At 35.6% G+C, this 15,780-nt stretch overlaps 1 protein-coding gene across 1 annotated transcript in view; it reads right to left on the bottom strand.

Annotated features, from left to right (window-relative positions):
• The window catches only part of LOC150095887 (rap guanine nucleotide exchange factor 2-like), a 455,329-nt gene that overhangs the window by 161,089 nt on the left and 278,460 nt on the right, over window positions 1-15,780 (bottom strand). The gene's annotated exons all lie outside the window — the stretch shown is intronic.

The following is a 15,780-nucleotide window of genomic DNA, read 5'->3' as shown; positions in this document are numbered from 1 at the left end:
AGAACATACTACTATGCCTACACTTTTATACTTCATGACTGTGTGTACCATAGATAGCTTTAGGAGGTGTCAATGGTAAGTTTACTAAGCATTCTTGTCATTCATCATAAAAAGATTCCATAGTTACTTTTAGTCTTCAGATAATTCACTTCAGAGTTGGGTTTGAAATCCTAGTGGACTGACTATAGCAATCCTAAGTTGTTATAATGCATTTTTTTTTTTTTTGCATGTTTTTCCCCCCATCCCATCATAATGATAAAATTAAAAAGACTAACATTTTATATACTGAAAAAAAAAAACTTCCTTTAAGCTATGCAATCTCTTCAAGCTTATTCAGAAAGCCAAGCCAACAAAAGGATTCAGAGACGAGTGAAAGCTGGTGATGGATCTGTGGAATATTCCCTATGAGGATAGACTGAGGGTGTGTGGGTTGCAGAATTTAGCTGACAGGTGGAGGAGAGAAGGATATGATAGTAACCTATAAGTTACTAAAGGGATACCGTAAGACTGACACAGAAAAAAAATTTTCAATACATGGAAAGTAGGGGGAAAACAAAGGATAACACTTGAAAGCTGTCTAAGAGTGTGGTTAGTAAAGGTGTGGGGACTATGTTCTTTTCTTTTCTTGGAGAGTGGTGAATGAGCAGAATGGGTTGCCAGAAGTGGACGTGAACACCCAACAGTGAATAAGTTTAACGAGATCTACAATAGGCATTGTGTTAATGAATAGAGTGGGTATCCTGCAATGAATCTTTGACTCCATGGAATGCCCACATAAATAATAATTATGGTAGTCCTAATCCATCATGTGTGACATAAAAGTGTATATATCAGCAGTTCACAGAACTGTTGTTTCTAATCTCACACACCAGGTGCTTTTTTTCCCCAACGTTTCACATAATTAATTCACCCAAAAGAGGAAAAGCAAATTTAATTTTTGATTAGGCCTATATTTTTTTTTGACAGGCCAGACGTAATCAAAAGTACCATGAAGGAAAGCAAAACCAGAACTAAAAATTCTAGTTATTACTTTATCAATCTACAAATAATTTTAAATTCTCTAATTTTCATATTAAAACAGTACCTATTCTATATTATAAAATATGAAATACAGAAATTATATTTAAAGATATGCAAAACAACATTATGCACATAAACTTCATTTATGTATGGCATATAAAAATTTCTGAAAAAAAAAAAAAAACAATGTTCCTGATATCTTAAAATAATGACAACCTATATGGGATAATTATCCACAAGTACCTTATAGCAAGATTTTAATGCAAAGCTTCTCAGCAGAAGAAAATTGATGATTTTATGATTTAATATGGGTGGTTGCCAGCAGTGTGAGGACCTCTGTGAGAAAAGGATACGTGTGGAACTACAAGGGGGGGGGGGGTGATTATGAAGAGCTCAGGAGACAGCTTGCGGGTGTAGCATGGAATGAGGAGTTAGCTGGAAAAGAGATCAATGGGGGATTTTCAAAAACTATCTAGTAAATGCAATGTCTAAGCGTATTCCAAGGGTGAGAAGGTTAAATAAAGTAGGTGTGAGATGGATGAATCAAGAGATTAAGCATGCGATACAGAGAAAGAGGGCATTGTGGAGGCAGCATAAGAGAAGTGGAAATAACCAATTCCATGAGGTCTACAAAGACTAGACAAGGAGAGTGACTTGGTGAGGGTAGCTAAAGAAAGGTATGAACAGCAGTTAGCTAATGAAGCCAAAAAGAATCCTAAAGAGTTCTTTTGATATGTAGCCAGCAAAAGAAAGAATGATTATGGAAGGATGACATTGATAGGAGAAAATAGTATAAAGACAGCTGTTGAAGAATGGTGGAGATACTTAATGAGCAATTCATAAAGGTCTTTCAATCTTGTGAATGTGACTTCATGGAGAGAGAGAGAGAGCAGTAGATGATGGGGAGGAGAGACTGACTGTAAGTGAGCAAGAGGTGTATGAGGGAGTTGAGTTAACTAGATGTTAATAAGGCTCTGGGATTTGATAACATATCACCACATATTCTGAAGGAATGTGCCAAGGAGTTGACACCTGTCTTGACATATATTTTTAATACGAGTCTTGCACTCGGTCAAGTTCCTAAGGAGTGGAAGGAGGGCAAGATTGTGCCACTTCATAAAGGAGGTGATCGAACTCGAGCATCAAACTATAGGCCTATGTGTGTGTCAAGTGTTGTGGTTAAGTTGTTGGAGAAGCTTGTGAGAACTAGGATCCAGAGTTGGGTTGACAACAGTGGTATGATCTTTGATGGACAGCATGGATTTGCGAAATGGAGGTCATGTTTTAGTAATCTACTTACTTATTACAATAAAGTGACTGCTTCCTTGGACAGAGGAGAAGGATATACAGTAATATACTTGGATTTCACAAAGGCTTTTGATAGAGTACCTCATGATAAATTGATAGTCAAACTAGAGTAGATGGGGTTGGATATTAGATTAGTGTTGGATTGGAGACTGGCTATCTGATAGGTATCAACAAGTTGTGTATGGGGGTGCAATATCCAGGAAAAGGAAAGTCACTAGTAGAGTGCCTCAGGAATCTGTTTTGGCCATTACTGTTTAACTTGTATATTAATGATTATAGGTGAAGATTTGGATGGATATATTCAGTTGTTTGCAGATGATGCAAAGTTGGGATGAACCATAAAGAGTAGTGAAGATGTTGTGGCCTTACAAGAAGACGTGAATAAATTGAGTGATTGGGAAGGAAAATGGGGATTTGAGTTCAATGTTGCAAAATGTAAGGTTTTAAAATTTGGAAAACAAAGATGGGATGCAGAATTTATGCTTGGTGAGGATATATATTGTTGGAGGTGGAAGAAATAACACATCTGGGGGTGATAGTCAATAAGGATATGAAATTTAGGGACACATAGCCAAAATTGTGAAGACAACACAAAGGCTTCTGGGAATGATGCAGAGGACACTGATGTGTAGAAGTAGGGAGATTCTTGTTCCTTTGTATAAGGCTTTGATTAGGCCACACATGGACTTTCAGAAGGAATGTCTTTCAAACCTGGTTTTCAGAAGGATGAAGAGATGTTGGAATAGGTCCAAAGGCGATTGACTAAGATAGTTTCTGACCTCTGGAATGTCAAGTATGAGAAAAGATTGAGAAGATGTAATTTGCAGAGTCTGGTGGACAGGAGGAAGAGGGGAGATATGATAGAGACCTAACAAGTTGGTAAGGGGTTGTTATAGGATCAATGCTAGAGAAGTTCTACAAAAAATAGTGGGAGATCAGGGGAGAACCAGAGGTCATCCCTGGAAACTGTATAAAGAGGGTGTGAGAGGCAGGTTTTTTTCATGCAGAATTGTAAATGATTGGAATGCCTTGCTGGAGAGTGTAGTGTCTGCAAGGAGTTTGAATGTGTTCAAGGCATGGTATAATGAGCTGTGTGTGTGATAAAAGGACTCCCAGATGAGTCTTTGACTCCATGAGGTCTTGGGGTTATAATAATAAAATATAAGAATAATATAACGATGAGTTGGTTAGAATTACTGGCAAGCCAGCTAAAGCCATAATGCATTAACTGTGACATTAAAGTCAATTAACCATGTATATTCCAAGACCACACACCTGTTTCATTTGCTAATAACAAAATAACTGGCTACTTCCATCTCAGACCATCTAATGCACATCCTCAGCAAAACTTTTAAAAATGTTCCTTAGATCTTTAGCAGAATTCAAGATTCTGTTTTTTCAAACAAAACAACATGCATTACTCTTCAAACAATGTAACAGCACATAGTAAAAATATCATGATTCAATATCAGTAAAGCTCTTTAAAATGAGAGAATAAAAAAGAGGAATATTTCAATCAAATATTAATCTTCAACACTTATGCTTTAGCCAGTACTGTTCTTTTCATCAAATAAATAGATAAAAAATTACTGGATATACCATGCCTACACTTTGATACCATATTCACTTTCCTGCACACCATAGATAGTAAACTGCACATTTACATTTCCTAAAGCAACGTATCCCGGGGCAGAGCTGACTACTATCGGGTGCGCCCCCAGGTGGCAGATCGGGGAACAGCCTTCAGATATGGAGGCTAGCTGCGATATAAGCAGAGCAATCTGGCGAATAAGCAGCCGTGGACCAACAGTGACTGAGCTATCAGGGCATGGGAGAGCAGAAGTGGCAACACTGTTTCACTTAAAACCTCACAAAGCCCAATGACAACTCGGTGACATGGCGAGTAGTGCCGCCATTAAATAAGCACCTGCTGGGGTCAGTGCCCCTGACATTGGGAAGCAGCATTGTCAGTACTGACACAAGGTTGAAGCCAAATGATGACGAAAAAGCTTGTGATCAGAGATTAGCAGATGGCAATATGATTACATTGTGTACGTCTGTAATACTGCAGAGCAGAAAGCAAACGGAGAAACTACTGATCTACCTTATCTCCAGAACAACCACCATGGCAAGCAAACCCTTACAATTGGCCCCAAGTTTCCGGTGTCCCTTAAATGGGACAGGGGTGCGAAGAATCTCCGGGCTCAAGATGGTGTCCACTTTTAAAATTGCAACTTGGAATGTCAGAACTCTGTATGAAGCTGGCAAATTAAGAAATGCCACAAGAGAAATGAAGAGGCTGGGCATCCAGATTTTGGGAATTTGCGAGACAAGATGGCCAGGATCTGGAAAGTGTCAACAAGATAATACAACAATGTGTTACTCTGGGAATGATGAGAACAAACATCGACATGGTGTAGCTGTAATAGTAGATGAAGAAATCAATAAATCAGTAATAAATTGGATTCCATTTTCTGAAAGGATAATGCTGTTACAACTTAAGGGAAACCCCGTTAACATAAATATCATCCAAGTTTATGCACCCACAGCTGACAAAAGCGAAGAAGATGTTGAAGAGTTTTATGAACACCTAAAAGAGATTAAAAACCTAACAAAGAAACATGATATAAACATAGTGATGGGTGACTTCAATGCAAAAGTGGGAAGAGGGGGTGATGGAGAAATTGTTGGCGAACATGGCTTAGGCACCAGAAACGACAGAGGAGATCGCCTAGTCCAGTTCTGTCAGGAAGAAGATCTAACAATAGCACATACCTGGTTTAAACTTCCACCCAGAAGACTGTACACTTGGAAATTGCCTCAAGATAACTAACATAACATTGTCAGAAATCAAATTGATTATATACTGATAAATAAAAGATTCCACAGTAGTATAAAGAGTGCAAAGACTTATCCTGGAGCAGATATCTCATCAGACCACAATCCCATAGTTGCAGAAGTATGTCTTAGATTAAAATCAGCTAAAAAATCACAATGTACTGAAATTGAACTGCTTCAGAAGAAACATGATAATTTCAATCTGTATAAGAAAATCAACGAAATTTCTGGAAAACTGAGGAAAAAGCAAATAGTGTCTCTAAGAGACAAAAATGGAAAAATAATTCTAGAAGAAGAGAATAAAGCACAGATTTGGATAAAATATGTAACAGAACTTTTCAATGATACTAGACAGAAGCCTATAAATATAAAAGATAACATTCAAGGACCAGCAATCATGAAATGCGAAATAGAGAATGCTATACAAACAAGTAAAACAGGAAAAGCCAGTGGACCAGATGGTCTGCAAACAGAATTTTTAAAATTAATAGAACCAGATAACATCAAACTTCTTGAAAAACTATTTAATAAAATATATGAAAGTGATGAATTTCCATCAGATTGGCTCAAATCTACATTTATCACTGTCCCAAAGAAACCCAAAGCGAATTCCTGTGGAGACTTCCGACTTATTAGTCTAATGAGCCAAACATTAAAAATATTTTTGAAAGTAATTCAGGATCGTATTTATAGAAAAAGTGAAGAAACTCTAAGTGAAACACAATTCGGCTTTCGGAATGGTTTTGGTACTAGAGAGGCCCTTTTCTGTACCCAAATATTGATACAAAAATGAATAGAAAAACAGAAATCTGTCTTTATGTGTTTTATAGATTTTGAAAAAGCATTCGACAAAGTCAGACACACTAACTTAATAGAAGTCCTTCAACAAATAAGGCTAGACGAACAAGACATAAGACTAATAACAAATCTGTATTGGAATCAGTCAGCTACCGTTCAATTAGACAACATTACTACCAGTGATATTAACATCAAAAGAGGAGTGAGACAAGGATGTGTGCTCTCACCACTCCTGTTCAACATATATGCAGAGGTAATCTTTAAAAAAGCATTGGAAGAATGTTCAGAGGGAATCACAATAAATGGAAAGATTGTTAACAACCTTCGATATGCAGATGACACCCTGCTAATTGCAGATAATATTATGGATCTCCAAAAACTCATTGACAGAGTATACATAGAAAGCCAAAGAATGGGAATAAATATAAACATCAACAAGACAAAATACATGATCATCAGCAAACATCCAGCCTCATCAATGAAACTGACACTCAATGGGAAAAATATTGATCAAGTGTCAAGATATAAATATCTTGGTTGCTGGCTTAATGAACAGTGGGATCCAGAAATAGATATAAAGACAAGGATTGAAGTTGCACGGCAGTCCTTCATGAAAATGAGAACACTATTCTGCAATAAAGACCTAAACATGGAAGTCAGATGCCGAATGCTGAAATGCTACGTGTGGTCTATTCTGCTCTATGGAGTTGAAACATGGACATTGAAGGTGACAACCATCAAGAAAATCGAAGCCTTTGAGATGTGGCTATACAGAAGAATGCTAAAGATATCATGGACAGAAAAAAATTACCAATGAAGATGTCTTAAAATCCATTGGCAAAGCTAAACATCTTGTACAAATAATCAAGAAATGAAAAACGTCATATCTTGGCCACATCATGAGAAACAGCAAATACCAACTTCTACCAACTATTTTGATAGGAAGAATTGGTGGCAAAGGAACTAGAGGAAGAAAAAGAATATCATGGTTTGACAACATCAAGACGTGGACAGGAAAGAGCAGTGCACAACTGCTCAGATTAGCACAAGCGCGCAGTTTGTTCGCCAAGATGGTCGCTGACCTTTGATAGAAGACAGCACAATAATAAGAAGAAAGCAACGTATGCTTGTCATTCATGATGAAAAGATTTCAGGTGGCTGTTTAGATAGGTATTCAGAGCTGGGTTTCCAAATTACAGTTATCTCTCACTACAGAACTCCTAAGAAGCTGTTACAGTGGATTTATTTATTTTAAACAGACTGAAATCCTGATACTGTTTAATTTGCTTATATAAAGCAAGTTACAAGTGCACTGCAAATGGTATAACAGGAGTTTAAAAGTGGCATTAAAACAATTTAGTGCAGAATGTATTAATTCATTTATGTATTTCCCCCCCTTTAATATTCTTTTAATTTAAGGAATGACTATGGTTTCACTGTAATCCATTTTATTTTTAGGTGTAGTCTTGTGTAGAGAATTTTGCTGTTATAGCTACTGCTTATATATGTTTTGCTAATTATTTATTTGTAATTCATGCATAAAAGCTTGCTTTTATACATGTTCTCATCAGAACAAGCTGTTATTGCTCGATTTGTGAGGTGATAATAACACACAGTTTTTGTGTTTTGTGGTTAAGAGACTAATATGTGTAGGCTTAAGGCAGACAGTGAACAACAACAGTCTAAAGAAAAATGTGTAACAAGAGTATCCAGACAAGCTTAGGTGATGAACATTATTCATAACTTATTTTAACAGTATTAACACCACCAAATGAACTATTTTATAAAAAAAAATATTTATTACTCGACTTATATTTTGATGGATTTCAATCCAACATCTTCAGAGCACAAAACAGCATGTTATAGTTTACATGCAACAACAAGCGAGTGAAGCAATTCAAATTACAATTTGAATGGACAAAAAGATCTAAACGACAAAAGAGCTAAAGTTCTAATTTGGCACCTCTCATGTTGTAAAAAAAAAAAAGTATTACAGATATGTAGGAGTTGGCAAAACTAGTCATTATCTGAATTTTTAAGGATGTGATATTTAATAATTTGAAATGGACTGAATTTTTTACATAAGAGGAGCTGCCAGTATTGGGGTGGGGGGGGCTTAACTAAGTTATGAATAACATTCAATATCTAAACATGTCTATTAGATTAAAAAAAAAAAAAATTTGGTTTTCAAACTCAAGGAATCTAGCATCTGCTGTTCATAAGTTTCCACATAATGTTGGCTATGGGAGTGGGTGGTGGTGGTAAGCCCATTGCTATTTTGCTAATGAAGCAACTAACCAGAACACTGCATGTAGACAAAGGAGATCGTGACAAGAATACCTTTGCTCTGTAAAAGAATTACTCCACTGACATTTATAAAAAAGGAAGATGCATCAAAATTGACTAAGAAATCATCTTTGTTGGTGTTATGTGTTTTACACGTTGGGGGGGGGGGGGGCTATCAATTCCACGAGTGTCGCTGCTAGTTTCTTGTAGAAAGAATTTCTCTCTTGGTTATCAAATGAATTATAGCAGACAAGAAATTATACTTTTATTTCCACTTTTAATCCACTATCCAAGCATAAGCAAACAAAATTTGCATATGCTTGACTGTATCCCATAATGCAAAACATACTTCCTTTCACACATGCTTATTGCTATGCATTGTGGGAAGAGTCACTACCCACACTGGTTTCGATCTTTACTGAGGTCTTCTCAATGAGAGCTACAGTCAGGAGAGGCCTCAATGAAAACTGAAACCAGCCTGAGTAGTGATCCTACAATACATAACAATATACATGAGTGACTTCTGATGTGAAGGCAATTTATGTGAAGTCAGCAGAATTCATATCAATTGCCTTAGCTTTGCATTATGGAACACTAAGGCAAATGATGTGAAGTTGCAGCCTCTATATACAAGTGACCTAGTCATGAAGATGCTTCACATGAAAACTTGTTTGTTTATGCTAGGGTGCAAAATTAAAACAGGAACATAATTTCTTGTCTAATGTAATTTACTTAATTACCAAGTGAAAAAACTTCCTACAACTATTTCTGGTACAGAATATTTCAGAAATATGGTAAACATACCATTTAATTACTTATATATGGGATATATTTGATTTCTGCATTGATTTAACCTCACTAGCTGCCTGAGTTTAGCTCCTAATGAGGAGCTCATTAAAGATTAAAATGGTCTGGATAAGTCACTCTTCCCAGTCCATAGAAATATCTATACTTGAAAGGAAGTGCATTTTGCATTATTAAGGTAAATTCATGTGAAGTCAACAGGCCTCTGTATGCAACATAATATAATGTAGCAAAGTTTTCATCCATTATGTTTCAATGGCTTTGTTTTTGAAGTTTTCCATAAAAAGACAGGTTTGCTAGGAATGGTGATTGGGGGGGGGGGGGGTGAAAAGTACTTGTGTCTGTTTTCAAAATTTGTCCTGGAATTTGAAGAACACTTTCCATACAAAGTTTGAATAGCCTGATTGTGTGCAGAAGAAATATCAGGAACATGATGATGACTGTACATATTTATTAGTTCACTATGAAAATTTCAGGAAGTGACAATAATTTAGGCTACCACAGATGTCACTGAAAATTCATTAATTCTGTAGTTTCAGTATTAAAAATTTCATAATCTTCTTGTTCTTCCTTATGACCCCCATTATTGTTTGCATTTGTGCCCTTCCTGTTTTTTATTTTCTGTTTTTTTATTTTTATCCTACCTACCCTTTGTGTTCTGTCTTTAGTGTGCAATTTCCTGTAATTGCCTTTTTTGAGTTTCCTGCTATTTCTTTATGCTTCTTGCAGTACATATAACTGTTTAAACATCCATATGCAATTTCCTGCCATTTCTCTATCTACTAAGTGATCACTTGTTAGGAAATTCAGTTTGCTATTGTGAAAGTTTTTCAGCTTTACAAACAGCTTTTGATGTTTCCTTTCTTTTAGTGTTACATGGTGATCAGCATTCATTTTAGAAATAATGAACTTTACAACCATGTTATAAGTAACTATTTTAATTTCCTGATGTTTTTCGACCTTCATATTAAGATCATCATATGGAGTATACACAAATATACAAGGACAAGCTGAGTTACATTTCACACAGTGTGCTAAAGAGACAATGATTTGATCAATGATTATTCTACTGGCATGACCTCTAGTGAAAATATAATATATATTTCTCTCAGGGGCTCACATTGGTGAGTATGGGCATGGCAAATCCGAGATACCCAAACTAGACCTGATCTTACTTCATACAATATACACTTGGTATATCATATCTGGAGACTGGTCTTCTACTCTTCTTTCCCTCTACTCTCTCTTACTTCTTACTCCCCCCAGTGTTATTAGAGCAAATCGAGGGCGAGGAGGTAACTCTTTCCTCTCGAACTGTAGTTTCCACTATCTACTAGAAAAAAAAAAAGAAAAAAAAAAGCAGCTGAATTCAGGTCAAGGAGTGGTGGTTGACACCTGACAAAAACTTCACCATTGAAACCGAATGAACTCTAACCAACCTAAAGATACATGCCAGCTCGACCGTCGCCCAGTCAAACAAGGGTTGTGCCCACTATTAGGGAACCAAGATAGTGAAGGCAAAAAATATGCTATTGGAACAAAACATCACCTAATAAATAGGAAAAACATAACAAGCATAGGAACATGGAATGCAAGAATTCTTCACCAGGAAGAAGCATTGGAAACACTACTGCAAGAATTAGACAACTGTCGATGGGAAGTGATTGGACTCTGCGAAACCAGACAGACTGGTAAAGGAGACCATGGACGTTACAAAATCTTAACTTCAGGCAGGGAGGACAACAAACACCAAGAAGGAGTAGCACTTATATTAAAACCAAAGTCTCAAAACTGTTTATTGTCCTACAATCCTATCTCACCTAGGATAATTAAACGAAAATTTAAAACATCAATCGGATCACTAACAATTATTCAAGTATACTCACCAATTTCGACACCATCAGAAGAAGACATTGAGGAGTTCTATATAGATTTACAAAAAGTAGTAAAGCAGACATCAAGTAAGATCTCCTAATTGTAATGGGGGACTTAAACGCAAAAGTAGGCAAAGACGGATACTTGGCCAAGAGTAATCGGAAAGTTCGGGTATGGAGAAAGCAATGAATGTGGCGAAAGACCACTAAACTTCTGGTTATTGTCTAAATAATAGACTAACAATAACAAACACTCTCTTTAAACATCCAAAACCCCAAAGAAAATGGACATGGATATCACCAGATAGACAAACCAAGAATATGATAGACTATATTATTGTAAACAAAAGATTGAAATCAAGTATCCTAAAATGCAGATTCTTCTCTGCAGATTGTGGATCAGACCATAAGCTAGTATTAGCAAACCTAAGAATAATGTTAAAATCTAGAAGCACTTTTAGAGTCAAAAGGAGACTGAATGTAAAAAAAAACTACAAGACAACAAATATTCTAAGAAAATATCAACTAGAACTAGATAAAAACCTGAAGGGACTACCAAAACAGAATATAAACATCGAAGAACATTGATGCAAATTAAAGGAAATAATATTAAATTCAGCAGAAAAAACAATAGGTTACAAAAGAAAGAGAAAGTAAAAAGGATTGGATCTTGAATGAAGTAAAAAGGTTAAGCGATCAAAGGAAAAGCCTGAAACTAAAACATAACTACAACAGAAATGAATATAATAGATTAACCAGAGAAATTAGAAAACTAGTTAAAAGAGACAAGAATAACTGGTTAGAAGAAAAATGCAAAATGGCAGAAAAAATATCAAAAGAAAATAACCTTTACGGATTATATAAACAAATAGACCCAATTAGTAAGACACAGACAACAAAAATTATAATGATCAAAAACAAAGAGGGACAATTAATTGAAAATAAAACAAAAAGAATGGCCCAGATGGGAAGAATACATCAAAGATTTACATAATAAAAACAGCTCCCAGGATATCCAATCAGTGCATACTGATTGGACCAAATCAGTCATAACTCCTATATACAAAAAAGGAGATAAAACAGAATGCAATAATTACAGAGGCATTAGCCTCCTCAGTATTCCAAGTAAGGTTTTTACGAAAGTACTCCAAAAACAAATTAAGCCATATATAGAACTGGCACTAGGAGAAGAACAAGCCAGTTTCAGACCAGGGCGAAGCACAAATGATCAACTATTCACCTTAAGACAGCTAATAGAAAAGACACTAGAGTACAACCAAAGTTGCTACATAAATTTTCATAGACTTTCGTCAGGCATTTGATTCAATCCGTAGAAAAAAACTATGGAAAAATTTGGAATTCCCAACAAAACCATAAGAATAATAAAGAATCTGTATGAGAAATCTGAAAGTGCAGTACGAATGGAGGACACCTTAACCAACTGGTTTCGCACAGTAAGACAGGGATGCAATCTGTCACCAGACCTGTTCAATCTTACACTGGAAGAAGCAACCAATAAGGCCTTAAACAATGAAGACACCGGAATCAAAATATATGGGAAAAATGTGACAAATTTAAAATTTGCAGATGACATTGCATTACTTGCAAGCACAGAAGAAAATCTACAGCGAATTTCTGATAAAATAAAGGAGGCGTGTAAAAATCTGGATTAAACATAAATATAAACAAAACAAAAATTATGCAAATAGGAAAAAGAAGCACCAATCGGAAAATTGAAATTGATAGTAAGAATCTAGAGCAGGTATAAAACTCCATCTACCTTGGAGGAGTTATTGAGTACAATGGCGAAATTATAAAAGATATAAACAGACGAATCAGTCAAGCATCCCAAACTTTTGGATGACTTAATAAAATATGGAAGTCAAGAGACATCAAACAAATAACAAAAGTAAGAATCTATGTCCTCCAAATACTCCTCTATGGAAGTGAATGCTGGAATCTCAAAAAGGCTGAAGAGAAAAAATTATTAGTTACTAAAATGGGTTGGCTAAGAAAATTACTTGGGGTTTCTGTGCTGGATTGACTAAGAAACGAAGACATAAGGAAACGACTAAAACAAGAAATAACAATAATAGATAAAATCCAAGAAAGAAGACTGCGATGGTTTGGCCATGTGACCAGAAAGACTACCATCTAAAGCCCTGAATACAATGATGGAAGGTAAAAGATCCAAAGGATGGCCCAGAATTAGATGGATAGACAAAATAAAAGAAGACCTGAAACCAAATCACAAAAAGCGACACCAAACTGGACAGAATTGTTCGGACTCTCCCGGGACAGATAGAAGTAGAAAGAGTTCATTCAGCCTCATCATCATCCACATAGATGATGGAAGAGAGAAGAAGAATATATATTAAAAACAAATTAAATAAAAACTACAAATAAAATTTAAAAATTAATTAATTATTTAGGAACTACATGAAAGCTATATTCTATTTAAGATAACATAAGAGAAACATTATTTTCAACTCTTAGGGAGAAAGGTTTTGTGGTAGAATGTACCTTCCATATGCTTGGGATTTTTAGATGATCATTATTGTTAAGATTAGGGTGGTTGATAAGAATCTCTCACAGGCTTCTTTAAATTTACGTTCATACCATGTTTTGGTGTGATGTAAACAACTGGTGCTTTGCCAGTCAATTCTATGTAAAGTGTTCAGGGCATGATTAGAAATTACAGCTTCACCATAGTTATTATATTTAATGTGCTGTTTATGTTCCTTTTGTCTGATAGAAATTGCATCCTGTTTCCCCTATATATGGTAGATTACTGGTGCAATAAATATGGTATACTCCAGGGTGGGCCAGCGGAGGAAGTGGGTTTTTGGATGAGTTGAGTAAACTTTTTTAATTTTGCAGGAGGATAAGCAGAACTGGTATGGGGTCTAATGAATAAATTTGTATGGAATAAATGATATTAGTCAAAACACTAAATCAGTTGTATAAAATATGCAGTTCAAATCAAATTTAACTTAGTATCTCTGAGCTAGATTAGAAGTAAAACTGTTGATCAAAGACTTGAGAGACCAGATCTGTGAATTCTTAGAAAAATTAGGGGAGTGAACAAATGGTATCAATGGCCGGACAGAATCATATTAAAAATGAAAATATTAGGAAAGAGTATGACTGATAACATTCAAGAATTTGTGATCAGAGCTAATCTCAGGTGGCATGGTCACTTAAACACAATGAGAAAATAGGTAGTTGACACCAAGTGCCTTAGAAGATCAAAATATAGATCCAAAAATGTTCAAATCCTGAGAGATAAGACTAACGTGGAGGAAAATTGATAGGAAATTAGCAATAATATAAACTTCGAATTTAGTTCTATCACAGTATCCTTCAGGTTACTATGATAGTACAAAATGAAATTGTATAGGGTGATCCACAAGTCACACACATAAAATAAACTTCAATTTTTCAATATTAGTGACAAACTTTATAGAACTAAATTGCTGCAAACAAAGCTTATAACCATATCTTTACAAAGGCAAAAATAAATAACATTACTAAAGCAAATGTTCAAATGGTTACCTCATTCTTGTTCTCATTTTCAGTTCATCAAATTGTGACAAATCTGGCAACTTTGATGCCAAAGTCCTTTCGAAATCAGTCTGTCATATAAAAACTCTTGCAAAAAGTAGAGGACGGCATCCACTCTACTCTTGTAGAGTAGACACCTTCCCTTGATGAGTCCTAGGACTCCCTGGAGGTGTCACGTAATAATAATAATAATGATGAAAATTGCATTGTTTCATTTGATGTATGGCTAATGACACCATCCTCCTGAAAATAGCAATCGCATTCTTCAATCTCAAGGAGAGACATGAACTGGGTGGTGATGTTCAATGTAATCTCAAAGAAAATGGGTCCAACAAAGCAACAGCATGATACTGCACATCATACTCTGATTTTCAGAGAATGCAAGGGCATTTCATGGAAAACATGAAGATTTTTCCAATGATCAAATTCTGTTATTTTGGTTACTGACTTATCCATTTAGGTGAAACTGAACTTCATCACTGCAGAAAACATCCAGCTCATGAACTCCATTATCTTCAATAAATGATCAAAACCATCTACAGTACACAGCACGTTTTTTCCTTATCCAGTGTCTTACATTCCTGAACTGAGTGAACACAGTACGGACGAAACTTCAATTCTTTGGTGACGCCTCACATACTGCCATATGACATACCGGTCTGTGCAGAGAGTTTCTAAGATTCTTTGAAGGTGAACATTGCAACACATCATGTACTAGAGTCACTTTAGCCTCAGTCAAAATCAAAAGTTTTCCATACCACTGTTTGTCTGCAACTGATCCAGTTTCCCAAAAGCATTTGATTAATCTCATAATTGTCAAACTTTGAGGAACAATAGATTTGGGATATTTCTAATAAAACTCTTCTACAACATTTATTTAAGAGCGATAGGCAAAATAACAACTTGCTGCTCCTGGTAAAGCACCATTTTGCTTTCCTCAAACAAAATTATGCAATGGCTGTCAAGAGTCCTAGAATGCCATCTATAGGCAAAACAAATAATTAGACTGAAACATTTCAATGCAGCTCAGCTTCAACTTTGATGTGTGTGATTTTTGGATTAATTATAGCATATTAGTAGCTTGGGTAGGCTAAAGTTTTTTTTTTTTTTTTCTGTCTTTTTTTAACATTTTTTTACATTGTCTGGAAATCCTGCTTCTAGAGACTAAACCTGGAACCTTTCTCAAGTCACTTTAGATCTTCAATAAGCGGGTTGTTAGTGTATTACATAGCAATTAAATTCATCTCCCACCTAAAGACAGTCACAAAAATCCATGCTCCCATTGGGA

This window comes from Typopeltis vanoorti, chromosome 19, assembly GCF_054136105.1.
Source record: "Typopeltis vanoorti isolate ZY-2024b chromosome 19, IOZ_Tvanoo_1.0, whole genome shotgun sequence".
In the NCBI taxonomy this organism is placed as follows: domain Eukaryota; kingdom Metazoa; phylum Arthropoda; class Arachnida; order Uropygi; family Thelyphonidae; genus Typopeltis; species Typopeltis vanoorti.
This window is presented reverse-complemented; position numbering and strand designations above follow the sequence as displayed.